Genomic DNA, 15,212 nt, shown 5'->3' with positions numbered 1-15,212 from the left:
TTAGAATCAAGCTGCCAAATAGTGATCACCAACTTTTCCCTTACCATCACCTATCTAATAGGGCCAGTGCTTAATTACTGATATATTACTCCAATTTATAAAACTCATATGAAAGTTAATAATTTTAAAAGATCTTTAAAATAACTTTTTTAAAGTTGGAGTACATTTTTTCTGACTCCAACTCCAACCAAAACCAGCTCCTACACTGACTGCGACTCCACAGCCCTGTCTACCCCACTCACAGTCATCCACAGATAATGGTATGGTGGGAGCCCATTCATCTCCTTATATTCAGTTATGTTCATACTGTCATAAGACATTTATCAGACAAAGATTGGGATGATCATTTCCTTATTATCCATATATCCTTAAAGTGATACTGTCACCCACTTTCTGTATGAGGACTTCTCTACACAGCAGTAAAGCCTAAATTGCAGTTTTCATTTCTTACTTTATTATAGATTTCTTGTTGTTTGGTGCTTCTTATCATTGGTGGATTGTGCCACCTGCCTGGGGCTTCGCAACCACTTTGCCTCTTCACCCCGCCCACATCGGTGTTGTATACCCCCCTCCATGACATCATCTGCGTCTGTCCCCTCAGTGGCCATTGGAGGGGTGGGGCCTACGGTGCTGATGAGGACAGGACAAAGTGGCACAGTAGCCATGAAGCCACACCCAGGTGGCATAATCCACCAACGATAAAAAGCAGTTTTCACTGGACTCAACACCAAGAAATATATTATAAATTAAGGTATAAAAAAAATGCAGAATTTAGGCTTTACAGCTGTGTAGAGAAGTCCTTATACAGAAAGGGGGTGACAGTATCACGGAAAAACAAACTAGACACTTCATATTAAAACCTTAAAGTGTAATTGACAGCACAGATATGCATATATCCATGCTGCCAGTTCCTAGACAGAGATCAAAGAAGCATTGTATACATATGTTGCTATACAGTGATGCTCTGTAATCCGGCATCTTCAGGGGAAAAGCATGTTGGGGAAAAGAAGTGTCACAGAGGTGTGTTTTTTGACACTGTCAGCACCTGCACAGCCTCCAGCCGCCACTGCATGTTTAGGCCACCGCCATCCACATCCTCCAGAGTAATTGAAAGCTGGTTGCTGGTTGTGCAGGCAGGTGCTGTGAGAGTCTGCCTGGAATAAAGATGCTTTTTTTCCAGCTGTAACCTCTACTTGCCAGATGGGTGGGGTGAGGGGGGGGGGGGGGGGTCAGGTACCGCCGGCTTTACTAGGAGGCGCATGCGTCTTTGGAAATCCGGCTGTAATGGTGCACAAGTATGTCTTGATAGATGTCCCCCTATAGCTCTACACCTCTATAATACATATATAATCCTGACCACTGCTTTTAGAGCAGAGTGGTCAGTAACCCAGACAAGAAGCTGTCACCGATGGGAGGGAAAGAGCAGCAAATCAGGAGAAGTAGGCAAGATTGCTAAATGAATGTATTTTCAATAACATCTACCTTGACAAGCCCTATGAGATTAACTATATTAGTTGAGATGGGAAGACCTCTTAATGTAAACTTCCCTATGAGGACTTTGTTTATAGATCCAGTAGTATCACACACTCAGAATTCTCAAATCCTGCACTATTTACTGTACAATGATTTTTCCAAATTTGGTAACAATGACATCCTTTTCTTCTATCTACTGATGTCCAAGGAACATCCTTTTCCCATGTTAATGTTTTTCTTATTTACAATCCAATAAGGAAATGTTGGAAAAAACTGTATTTGGACACTTTGTAATAGTTAAACAATTAGTTAACACAGCCTGAGATCTGTGCTAGAAGGGGATATTGCTTGGGACACCTGATGGCTTCTTCTTTGTCACAATCACATACAAGAGAGGTAAATGCTTACAGAGCATCAGCTCATAGAGCCTTGGAAGAAAACAAAGTTCCCAACTATACACTTGTGGTTTAATGGCTTTGGAAAGACGAGAGCAATAGAAGAAATTACTCTTCCCCATTGTGAAAAATATGATGTTTTTGTCAAGACTCGCTTTAGTAGGGTAGATTACAAGTCCTCTGATACTTATAAGCCCGCTTTCCCAGATTGTGGCCTGTGAAATGAATGGTTGTTGATGCTGGTTTCCTATACCTGAATAGCAGTTATATTATATCTGGCAACATAATGTATACTGAATTGTTATGTGAACATTGTATCCTGTGGTTCTTATAGCATTCCAGTGAACCTTAGGCCTTTCCTCCATCTTTTTTAACTATGTGCCAGTTGCCCATAATTTTCACATACATTGCCACTATTTAGATGTGTCCCTAACAAGGACCCTGTTGCTTCATAGTAACAACCTATATACAGCAGATGACCACAACAATATCATGTTTACACAAAAAAACTAAAACACATTCAAGCTTGACTGCTGATTCTAGGTTAAATGTGAGAAGACATTACTATGGAGTGTCCCCATACAGAGGATCCCCACATGAACCTTACATCCCCCCTCTAGGGTCACAGGCCTCTCTATCATCCCATCTTTACAAGCCAATGAGAAGAGAGTTAGTCTTATGGTTATGCTGCATTTGCATAAGGCACAGAAAAGAATAGCACACAAGTGCTGACCTTTTCTGTCCTAGGGTTGGCGACAAGGTGGCCCGAAAAAGCAACTACATTTATGCTGTGAATCCTATCCCTTAAAATATACAAGACTCTTTTACATGGTTGTGCAAAACCAGGTTGCCATGGTGACTTGCCAGTGAGTTTGTAGCTTCTGCCCTTTCCTCCCAGAGCCAATTGCATGGAACCAGATGCTACCACTGACAGCAACTGGCTTCACGTCTACTGTGTAACAGCGCACTTACATGGCAGAACAGCACAAAGTGGTAGTACTGTGCGCAGCAAGAATGTTGTCATTTTTACCACAAAACTGGCTTGCCTCGCTCAACAAAGGGCCAGGACTTGCTGGAAGTGTCTGGCATACTATGTGAACTAATAGATAGTCTAACATTTAAATGGTTGTCCAACATTTTTTTCTTATTGGAAAAGGGAATAATTTGTAATCTGTCCCTCCCCCTTTGGGCCCTATTACACCAACAGATGTCTGACAGATTATCTGACAGATTTTTATAGCCAAAGCCAGGAATGGATTTGAAAAGATTATAGTCTGTTCCTTGCTTTGGCTGAAAAAATCTGTCAGATATCTGTGTGTAATAGTGCCCTTAGTTGTCACCCCTGTGTCCCCGTACATCCTCTGTTGCTGCCTTTTGGATTTATGTTTATTTACATTAAGAACTTCTAGGTCACAGGGGTCAGCAGTGACATCACAGCTCTGAAAGCATATAGCTCCACCCCCTCCTCTCTGAATCTTGCCCTGCCTACGCTACCCATAGGCAGGAAATGTCTGTCTTCCTACAAGTGTCTTTTGAGCAGCATGGTGGCTCAGTGTCTGCCAGTTACTTATATTATCAAATAAACTAGTATTTTTATCTTTTATCTGTTGTAGGACTACAACCCCCAGCACACATTTACATGATAGGAGTTGTAGTCCTGGGTTACATATACACTACAGTAGCCATCCTACTGGTGGGTGGCGTCTCAATGAGCCAGGATTCTGCTGCACGTTTACCTGAGCAAGAAATAGATATAATGGTGACTGCCATGAGGTGAAGTCTCCTCTCTCCGCTCTATATTACAGACAGCAGCAGCACTGCCCTAACACTGTACAGCCTTAGGGCCCTATTACACGGAGCAATAATCGTAAAATCAGGCCTATCGCTTCGTGCAATACAGACAATGATCAGCCGATGATCGAGTCATTGGGTGATCGTTTATTTAGGTTCAAACCTAAAATCATCATGCACCGACAGCACATCGATAGCGAAGTGATAGCGATGCGCGGCGGGCAACTGACAATTCCACAAGCACCATACTTTACCTTAACATGTTGCAGTGCTCCTTCTGCACTCCTTCTTCCTCCTGGTCCCATGCGCAGCAGCAGCTGCGGAGAAGCCTGTATGAGCTGACAGACCGCTCAGACAATCACTGGCCACGACCGCTGTGGTCAAAGATTGGCTGAGCGGTCTGTCAGCTCAGATAGGCCGCACCAAAGCTGATGCTGCGCACGGGACCAGGAGGAAGAAGGAGCGCAGGAGCAGCACTGCAACATGCTTAGGTAAAGTATTGTGTTTAAACAAGAGCTGCAAGGACATCAGTAACAATGTCCCTGCAGCCCTTGCTAAATGATTGTCAGGCCGTATAGCAGATCAGCGCTTGTTTACATTATTTATCGGGCCTCCATCTGCCCGTGGAATAGGATCCTTACAGTACAATAAAACCAATATAGGGGGAGATTTATCAAAGCCTGTGCAGAGGAACAGTGGAGCTGTTGCCCATAGCAACCAATCAGATTGCTAAAAATGAAACCTAGAATCGGACTGGTTGCTATGGGCAACTGTTTTCCTGTTCCTCTGCACATGTTTTGATAAATCGTCCCCCATAGCTCCTATAGGTATACAGCTCCAACGGCTCCGCAGTCCTGCACAGAGGATGTAGTCACCCATCTTGGTCACTGTCCCCAATGGGGGCTCACAATGTTTAGGAAACTGTGATAACATACATGCAAACATTGGGGGACATACTTGCAGCTGTTATCCCAGGACTCCAGCACTACAAAGGAACATGGCTAACCTCTGTCCACCCCCAACATGGCTAACCTCTGTCCACCCCCAACATGGCTAAACTCTGTCCACCCCCAACATGGCTAACCTCTGTCCACCCACAACATGGCTAACCTCTGTCCACCCACAACATGGCTAACCTCTGTCCACCCACAACATGGCTAACCTCTGTCCACCCACAACATGGCTAACCTCTGTCCACCCACAACATGGCTAACCTCTGTCCACCCACAACATGGCTAACCTCTGTCCACCCACAACATGGCTAACCTGTCTCATGAGCTGCTGTCTCATAACATGTGAGCTTCTCCTGCACTCATCTCTGCTAGCATAGGCTGATGCAGGAAGCTACTTTTTCAGATTTCTTTTATTGTTTGCCATCATTTCCTTTAAAGCTGCTGTATGGATCCAGCTTATCGCTGCATTCACACTACGTTTATTTTAGTCAGTATTGCAACCAAAACCAGGAGTGGATTAAAAACACAGAAAGGATCTGTTCACAGAATGGTGAAATTGAGTGGATGGCCGCCATATAACAGTAAATAACTTCCATTATTTCAATACAACAGCCGTTGTTCTAAAATAACAGCAAATATTTGCCATTAAATGGCGGCCATCCACTCAATTTCAACATTGTGTGAACAGATCCTTTCTGTGTTTTTAATCCACTCCTGGTTTTGGACTGAAATATACATATACTGACTGAAATATACGTAGTGTGAACGCAGCCTTACATTACACTCTTGTTACATCTAGCGCCCCTTTGTTGTGTGATATGCCTTGGCTAACCACTTTGGATCCTGTATTAAAACTTTATTTTTCCCACCAGGTGGGTTTCAAGTCTATGACAGAAAAAAACTGTGCCACATAACCCACTGTATAGAATACCATTGAAATCAATGTTATACATTTGCATATGTTGGGAGATTTTCCTGGCATATGCACTGAACATAAAGTATAGGCCTGATGTGTACAGACACTAACATGGATACTTCTGCCTTTTTGTTGAAGCTTTTTAGTTTTGCTTAGTAACAAGTGAATGTAAAAAACACTGTACAATAACAGAAAAAATGTAAAGGGTGAATTCCTTGTCACAGCATAGTGCAGCCGATCCAATGTTTCCATGCCACCATGGTTACCGTCAATGAGGCAGGAGTGGTGGAATTTTTAATAAAATATATGTTTTTTCATTACAAAGAGGATACCACCCTAAATGTATTACCAGACATGTCCCAAAAAATTTATTATTAAATATATGGCCACCCAATGCTGTCATAGCAAAGGAAAGAGGAATATGGTTTTGGGGAACGGGGAGGACTGAGCATGGGGACTCAAGATAGGTTAGAATGTGTATGGAGATCCAAGTGAATAAAGGAAGATATATGCATAGGAAGGAAGAGACGGGGAGGATGAGACTGGAAAGGCCACGTACAGGATAACAAAAAAAAAGCTATGTGGAACAATGAAGTGACTAGGAAGACTGTTTGCAAAGGTAGTAGATGGCAAGTAGAATTTGTTGAGGAAGAAGTCACAGGGAAAACAATGGAAGATAGAGACAAGTAAATTATGCTTGAGGAAGGAAGTAAAAAGTAAATGAATGAAGAAAGGAGGAGAGCAGAAAGCAGGATGGTGGACGGAAGAGACGGGGAGACTGGAGAGGAAAGAGATGACAAGTAAGGGTGGTATTACATGGAACGATTATTGTTCGAAAAATCGTTAAATCGTTCGGATTTGAACGATAATCATTTAGTGTAATAGCAGGCAACGATTAAACGACCAACGAGAAATCATTGATCGTTAATTGGATCCTGACCTATTTTTATCATTTTATCGTTCGCTCATCGTTCGCACATCGTTCGGTGGAATAAAAATTCACAGCTGAAACGTACGCAATAGCGACGACTAAACGACCGCAAGAACGATCATAAATAACGTTCATCGTTTCATGTACTTGGGCGAACGATTTCGGGTCATTTGCCTTAGAGGTCGTTTAAGATCGTTTATCGTTAAGCGTTAGTCGTCGGAAAATTGCTTGGTGTAATAGTACCCTTAGTTTTATGAAGAATGGACCGTGACGGTAAAAACTTTGGGGAAAGGACAAATAATCTGTGTAAATGACGAAAATGACAATGAGTCTTCAGAAGAAGGAAATAACAGGAGACTGGATTAAGGAGTCCAACAGTAGTAATAAAGGAAGAGAGAGGGGAGGCAAACAGTTGACATGTAAACTGTGTGAAGGGAGTAAGGGTCAGTGAGATTGCAATGGACGGAGTGGGCAGGGAGTGTGTGGAGGAAGAAGGGGAGATGGGAGACTGGAAGGGGAAGAGCTGACTTTGTATAGGAAGGAAGTGACAGAAAACTGGGGAGGAAGAAGATGACAATTATAGGAGAAATCCGGTGAAATAAAGTTATACAAATCCCCAATATAGACTTATTACAGGAAATGCTTATAAAGTGCTTTTTCTCTGCACTTACTACTGCATTAAGGCTTCACTTCCTGGATAACATGGTGATGTCACGACCCGACTCCCAGAGCTGTGCAGGCTGTGGCTGCTAGAGAGGATGATGACAGAGGGATGCTCAGTGTCCTTCAGTGTCCCCCTACCATCATCCTCTCCAGCAGCCACAGCCCGCACAGCTCTGGGAGTCAGGTCGTGACATCACCATGTTATCCAGGAAGAGAAGCCTTGATGCAGTAGTAAGTGCAGGGAAAAAGCACTTTATAAGCATTTCCAGTAATAAGTGTATATTAGTGATCTGTATAACTTTTGAAGGGCAATACAATACTTTAATAAAAAAAAATTCACTGGACTTCTCCTTTAAATTGTGTGAAAAAAGTAGTGATAGGTATTCTACAGGAAGCTGTGTGAGTGAAGAAGTGACAATGGAATGAGTGTAGGAAGCAAATGACAGGGGAATAGTGGAGTAAGGTGTTGCCATTTATAAATGTATGGATGAAATATTATGGAGTCCGCAGAAGAAGGTAGTGACAGTGTGGATTGAGGAAAAAAAAGGGCTGACACCTAAAGTGCATGGAAAAGGTTGTGACAGGAAGTCTGCAAAGAAAGGAGATAAACAGGAGCTGGATGGAGGAAGGAAGTGAGTAGAGAGAGGAAGGACTGAGAAGCTGTGTGGCGGAAGGAAATGGGAAGACTGTAAAGCAAAGAGATGACAGGTGAGCTAGAGATTATGAAGGAAGGAGGTGACAAGAAAGCTGTGCTGTGTGAGGATAGACAGAATAATGAGCCAGGGAAGAGAAGGAGCATGGTGACTAGGAACTTGCCTTGGGCTAGATACACCTAGGCTGGGTACACAGCAGAGACAGTAACTTACGACAATGAAGGTTAATAGATCAGGTGAAGATCTGTGAGTAAAGAGGGCAGCAGGAGACATGTATCTGACTCCTGAGTATCTAGAAAAGCTCACAATGATTAGACAGAAAACACACACATATATATATCTATATCATAAAAATCAAAGTCTGTCTGTCCTTCTGTCTGTCTGTCTGTCTGTCTGTCCTCTATAGACTTCCAAACGCCTGAACCGTTTGACCCCAAATTTGGCACACAGATACATTGGGTGCCCGGCAGGGCCGGACTGGGGAAGAAAAGCAGCCCTGGCACACAAACCCCACCAGCCCACATATAAATACCCCCCCACTGCAAAGTTCTACTATGTCACACTATTTTCTTACATATATAACGCCCAAAATTATCACAGAAGAAAAGTAAGTGTACACGACCAATATACTCACTAATACCGCCATACACTGACCATATAGCCACCAGATACAAATGCTGCAGAGTATTACACCCTGCAGACTATAGAAAAGAATACAGCAGTGATTTCATAGCCCCCTTCAGGGGCGTAGCTAATGTGTTCTGGGCCCTGGTGCGAGACGTCAACTTGTTCCCCCCTTTCACGGCCAAGTGATGCTACTGGTGTAATATATATATATATATATATATATATATATATATATATATATATATACACTCACCGGCCACTTTATTAGGTACACCTGTCCAACTGCACGTTACCACTTAATTTCTAATCAGCCAATCACATGGCGGCAACTCAGTGCATTTAGGCATGTAGACATGGTCAAGACAATCTCCTGCAGTTCAAACCGAGCATCAGTATGGGGAAGAAAGGTGATGTGAGGCCTTTGAACGTGGCATGGTTGTTGGTGCCAGAAGGGCTGGTCTGAGTATTTCAGAAACTGCTGATCTACTGGGATTTTCACGCACAACCATCTCTAGGGTTTACAGAGAATGGTCCGAAAAAGAAAAAACATCCAGTGAGCGGCAGTTCTGTGGGCGGAAATGCCTTGTGGATGCCAGAGGTCAGAGGAGAATGGGCAGACTGGTTCGAGCTGATAGAAAGGCAACAGTGACTCAAATAGCCAACCGTTACAACCAAGGTAGGCAGAAGAGCATCTCTGAACGCACAGTACGTCCAACTTTGAGGCAGATGGGCTACAGCAGCAGAAGCCCACACCGGGTGCCACTCCTTTCAGCTAAGAACAGGAAACTGAGGCCACAATTTGCACAAGCTCATCGAAATTGGACAGTAGGAGATTGGAAAAACGTTGCCTGGTCTGATGAGTCTCGATTTCTGCTGCGACATTTGGATGGTAGGGTCAGAATTTGGCGTCAACAACATGAAAGCATGGATCCATCCTGCCTTGTATCAACGGTTCAGGCTGGTGGTGGTGGTGTCATGGTGTGGGGAATATTTTCTTGGCACTCTTGGGGCCCTTTGGTACCAATTGAGCATCGATGCAACGCCACAGCCTACCTGAGTATTGTTCCTGACCATGTCCATCCCTTTATGACCACAATGTACCCAACATCTGATGGCTACTTTCAGCAGGATAATGCGCCATGTCATAAAGCTAATAAAGCTAGAATCATCTCAGACTGGTTCCTTGAACATGACAATGAGGTCACTGTACTCAAATGGCCTCCTCAGTCACCAGATCTCAATCCAATAAAGCATCTTTGGGATGTGGTGGAACGGGAGATTCGCATCATGGATGTGCAGCCGACAAATCTGCGGCAACTGTGTGATGCCATCATGTCAATATGGACCAAAATCTCTGAGGAATGCTTCCAGCACCTTGTTGTATCTATGCCACGAAGAATTGAGGCAGTTCTGAAGGCAAAAGGGGGTCCAACCCGTTACTAGCATGGTGTACCTAATAAAGTGGCCGGTGAGTGTATACACACACTATAATAATAATACCGGCACATACTGATTAATACCACTGACTAATAATACCACTGCCACTGACTAATACCACCACACACTAATACCACCATATACTAACATCACCAGCCCCCCCTTATAGAAGGGCCCACTCTCTCTCGCCCACATATAGATGCCCCCCTCTCTCCTCCCCCCCTCATAGATGCCCCACCTCTCTCCCCCCCCTTATAGATGCCCCCCTCTCTCTCCCCTGACATAGATGCCCCCCTCTCTCTCCCCCCCTTATAGATGCCCCACTCTCTCTCCCCCCCTTATAGATGCCACCCTCTCTCTCCCCCCCTTATAGATGCCCCACTCTCTCCCCCCTTACTCCCCCCCTTATAGATGCCCCCTCTCTCTCCCCCCTTATAGATGGGCCCCCTCGCTCTCCCCCACATATAGATGCCCCCTCTCTCTCCCCCCCTTATATATGCCCCCCTCTCTCCCCCCTCATAGAAGGGCCCCCCCCCCTCTCTCCCCCACATATAGATGTCCCCCTTCATAGATGCCCCCCCCTTATGGAAGGGCCCCCTCTCTCTCCCCCACATATAGATGCCCCCTCTCTCTCCCCCCTTATATATGCCCCCCCTCTCTCCCCCCATATAGATGCCCCCCCCCTTATAGAAGGGCCCCCCCTCTCTCCACCACATATAGATGTCCCCCTTCATAGATGCCCCCCCTTATGGAAGGCCCCCCTCTCTCTCCCCCACATATAGATGGCCCCCTCTCTCTCCCTCCCCCCCTTACAGATGCCCCTGCGGGACGCATTGGGCACAGGCAGCGTCTCTGTCACTGCTGCCTGTGCCGGTACATGGAAGGAGAAGAGTGCGGAGGATGGCAGAGCTGCAAGGCGGTGAGGGTGACACTACCCTCACGACCGACCGACAGACACAAACACACTCAGACAGACAGACTCACACACACAGACTCACACACACAGACACACACTGCTCCCGCTGCCTGGCCGTAGTAGAGCTCCTGCAGCTGTGGCCCTCTGCGCGCTCAGCACGTTCCTGCCACAGCAGCCCGCCTGTCACGCTCGGCCCGCTCCTGACGTGCAATGCAATCCTCCAATGCAATCAACGTGGAGGAGGAGCGTGGGGCCGCTGCGGCCGGCTGTGGTGCACGTTCAACGCGTGCATCACGTCCGGCCGCAGCGGCCCCATGCTCCTCCTCCACGTTGATTGCATTGGAGGATTGCATTGCACGTCAGGAGCGGGCCGAGCGTGACAGGCGGGCTGCTGTGGCAGGAGTGGGCAGAGGGGAGCGGGCCGCAGCGGCGATTTTTTTAAATAATGTGTTTTTTTTTTTTTTTGTAGTCCGGGCGGCCCACGGACTGGTAATCCGGCCAGCCCAGCGGGCATTTGCCCGGCTGGCCAGATTACCAGTCCGGGCCTGGTGCCCGGGAAGGTTATTGCGAAGTTCCCGTCCCCGCCAGATGTACAGGAGGGGAGGGGGAGGGGAAAGAGAGGCGCCTCATAGAGATGAATGGGAAAATCTCCTCACTGCAAACACAGGTGATATAATTAGCTGCAGCAGACAAGGCAGTTGGAGCCTTAGCAACCAATAGGATTACTGCTTTCATTTTCACAGGGAGCAATGGTTGCTAGGGAAGCTGCCTCACAACATCCACAGTACATGTATATACAGGACCCCCTACTCCATCCATACAGTACATGTATATACAGGACCCCCTACTCCATCTATACAGTACATGTATATACAGGACCCCCTACTCCATCTATACAGTACATGTATATACAGGACCCCCTACTCCATCTATACAGTACATGTATATACAGGGCCCCCTACTCCATCTATACAGTACATGTATATACAGGACCCCCTACTCCATCCATACAGTACATGTATATACAGGACCCCCTACTCCATCTATACAGTACATGTATATACAGGACCCCCTACTCCATCTATACAGTACATGTATATACAGGACCCCCTACTCCATCCATACAGTACATGTATATACAGGGCACAACAGATATACCAAACTGTGACTGGGTAACACTGCTACACCAGACCTGACCAATACCGCCATACTGTGACTGGATAACACCGCCACACCAGACCTGACCAATACCGCCATACTGTGACTGGATAACACTGCCACACCAGACCTGACCAATACCGCCATACTGTGACTGGATAACACTGCCATACCAGACCTGACCAATACCGGCAAACTGTGACTGGGTAACACCGCCACACCAGTCCTGACCAATACCACCATACTGTGACTGGATAACACCATCATATCAGACCTGACCGATACTGCCATACTGTGACTGGATAACACTGCTATACCAGACCTGACCAATACCACCATACCGTGACTGGATAACAACGCCACACCAGACCTGACCAATACCGCCATACTGTGACTGGATAACACCCCCATACCAGACATGACCAATACCGACACTCTGTGACTGAATAACACTGCCATACGGGTAAATACAACCCTGCAGGTATACAGGACACTACAGGTATACAGGACCCCAAAACTATACACTACAAGTGCACGGGACCTCCACAAACTATATACTACAGGTATACAGGACCCCAAACTTTACACTACAGGTATACAGGGCCCCAAAACTATATACTACAGGTATACAGGACCTCCACCAACTATATACTTCAGGTATACAGGACCTCCACCAACTATATACTACAGGTATACAGGACCCCAAACTATACACTACAGGTATACAGGACCCCAAAACTATACACTACAGGTATACAGGAACTCCACCAACTATATACTACAGGTATATAGGACCCCAAACTATACACTACAGGTATACAGGACCTCAAAACCATACACTACAGGTATACAGGACCTACACCAACTCTATAATACAGGTATACAGCACCTTCACCAACTCTATACTACAAGTATACAGGACCCCAAATATACTATAGGTATACAGGAACTCCACCAGCTATATACTACAGGTATATCGGACCCCAAACTATACACTACAGGTATACAGGACCTCCACCAACTCTATACTATAGTTATACAGGACCCTCAAACTATTTACTACAGGTATACAGGACCCCCGAACTATATACTACAGGTATACAAGACCTCCACCAATTATACACTACAGGTATCCAGGACCCTCAAACTATAAACTACAGGTATACAAGACCTCCACCAACTATACATTACAGGTATACAGCACCAACTATATACTACAGGTATACAGGACCCCCGAACTATACAGTATAGGTATACAGGACCTTCACCAACTGTACACTGCAGGTATACAGGACCTCCCTCAACTATACACTATAGGTATACAGCCCCCCCAACTATGCACTACAGATATGCGAGACCCCTAAAAACTATACATTGTGGGTATACAGAATCCCTTCAACTATGCACTACAGGTATACACTAATTCCACTGATTAACTCAGATGAAACAATACCTTTAGCTTGGCCTCCTGGGCACCTTAGAACAAATCTAATTAACACACTGACACTTTATACCCGGGCAGCGCCGGGTACATTTTCTAGTATATATATATATATATATATATATTGCAGGACAGGGTCACCTCACATTTCCTTTTATACAATATAATAGCAGTTATTACCCACTGGAGAGTTCCCTGACATGTTATGGTGGAGATGAGTCCATGTATTACTGCTCACAGAGGCAGTCTGGGAAACAGCTGGTGCCTTACAGTGTTCACAGCTTCCACCATGTTGGAAGGTGGAGGCATGAATCAAATGGTGGGTGAATAAAAAGTGTGGCTGCTGAAAAAGCATCTTAGATAACAAGTTCAGAACACTGAACTCCTCTTTATAATTTTCTGGACTGCTTCTTTACTGTATAAAAAATTACATAAGGGAAATCAGTAGACGTCTGTAGCTACACATATGCAATACACTGAAGATTCTGTGCACAGATGGCAAGACATCCAAAGCAAGGTATACAGCTACAGTATCTTTAGCAAGGAACACCACATTACATATCCATTCTATACAGAACTGTAGCAGTGTGCATGACTCCCAAAACTAGAAGAACTCTATACCCTTTTGTTAATGTGTGAGCATAGTTAATAAGGACCAACAACAACCCCAGCCCATACATGCTGTAAGGCTCTATTCACATGAATGTCTGATCCATTCTTAGATGTTACTGTGCAGAATAGTGTAGTCTTCTGTGTTGTTCTACCCAGCAAATGTATGGAAACCTGACATACCCATTATGTGTCATTAGGGAATGATAGAATTTCTTGCTAAATGGATCATAGTGGATCTTATAGAATGGAATGGATCTTATAGAAACAGAACTGGTCCCCCTAGATGAGCAAAGGCTTACTTCGATGGACTTACACTACATGTACGCACTGCCCCCTGGGTGAGATTGATTTCAGGTGGCCCTCTGGCTAGAGGTTCTCAGTATCATCATATTGAAGCCTTGCCATCTATAGTGTATTATTATACAGCGCTGTCCATGGTACCATGGGGAAGCACTGCCACCTACAGTAGAATGGTAAAGCAGCCACTGATTGTATTGTGGGGAAACACTGTCACTGTCCTAATGAAGCACTACCATCTACATATGGAATCCCAGTGAAGCATTGCTACCTCCTAGTATGTACTAAGATCTGCCATCTATAGAGATGCACATTTATATGCAGTGTCAGGTCAAAGCTTTAATATAATCATGGTAAAACTGTATGATAAGGAAAGGTAGCCAGCATGACAAGCACCGCCACCTGTATGCCTCTCTGTTCTACCACAGTAAACCATAGCACTATATGGTTCCTGCCATCCACATATTAGTAGTCAGCTGCAAGCATTACAGTAACACAGTGAATTCTCCAGCAGACTAGTGTCGCCCTCTCCAGCACAAGCTATGCAGCAAGCTACTGCAGGAGACAAAGCTGATCGCTGCTATAACACAAAGGATGGACAGAATTTAGACTAATTGTTAGATTTCTATCCTTTACCCCAAGCTGGCATGACTAGCCCCACACATGCCATAATGTGTACGAGAGCTCAGTAGGATTCAGCAGCACCTCCAGCAGGTCTAGTGCACAGTGAGCGCTGCTATCAATGTTAGATGATTCTATAGTGACTGCATGTGTAATGGCCTGGCAGCCACATCTACTGCACTATCCCCCTCCTTGGCACAGCTCTACTATCTACTACTGAACTGGGCCAGCTGCTGCCAACTACTGCACTTACCATTCACTGAGGACACCGCAACTCCCAGCACCCAACACCCACTCCACTCCAGCACCCACAGGGGGCCCACCAATA

At 45.2% G+C, this 15,212-nt stretch overlaps 1 protein-coding gene across 3 annotated transcripts in view; it reads right to left on the bottom strand.

Annotated features, from left to right (window-relative positions):
• SHANK3 (SH3 and multiple ankyrin repeat domains 3) overlaps nucleotides 1–15,212 on the bottom strand; it is a 244,325-nt gene that overhangs the window by 148,689 nt on the left and 80,424 nt on the right. The gene's annotated exons all lie outside the window — the stretch shown is intronic.

This window comes from Dendropsophus ebraccatus, chromosome 1 (assembly GCF_027789765.1).
Source record: "Dendropsophus ebraccatus isolate aDenEbr1 chromosome 1, aDenEbr1.pat, whole genome shotgun sequence".
NCBI classification, from domain to species: Eukaryota; Metazoa; Chordata; class Amphibia; order Anura; family Hylidae; genus Dendropsophus; species Dendropsophus ebraccatus.
The sequence above is the reverse complement of the archived record's forward strand: the minus strand, read 5'-3'. Positions and strand labels throughout refer to the sequence as shown.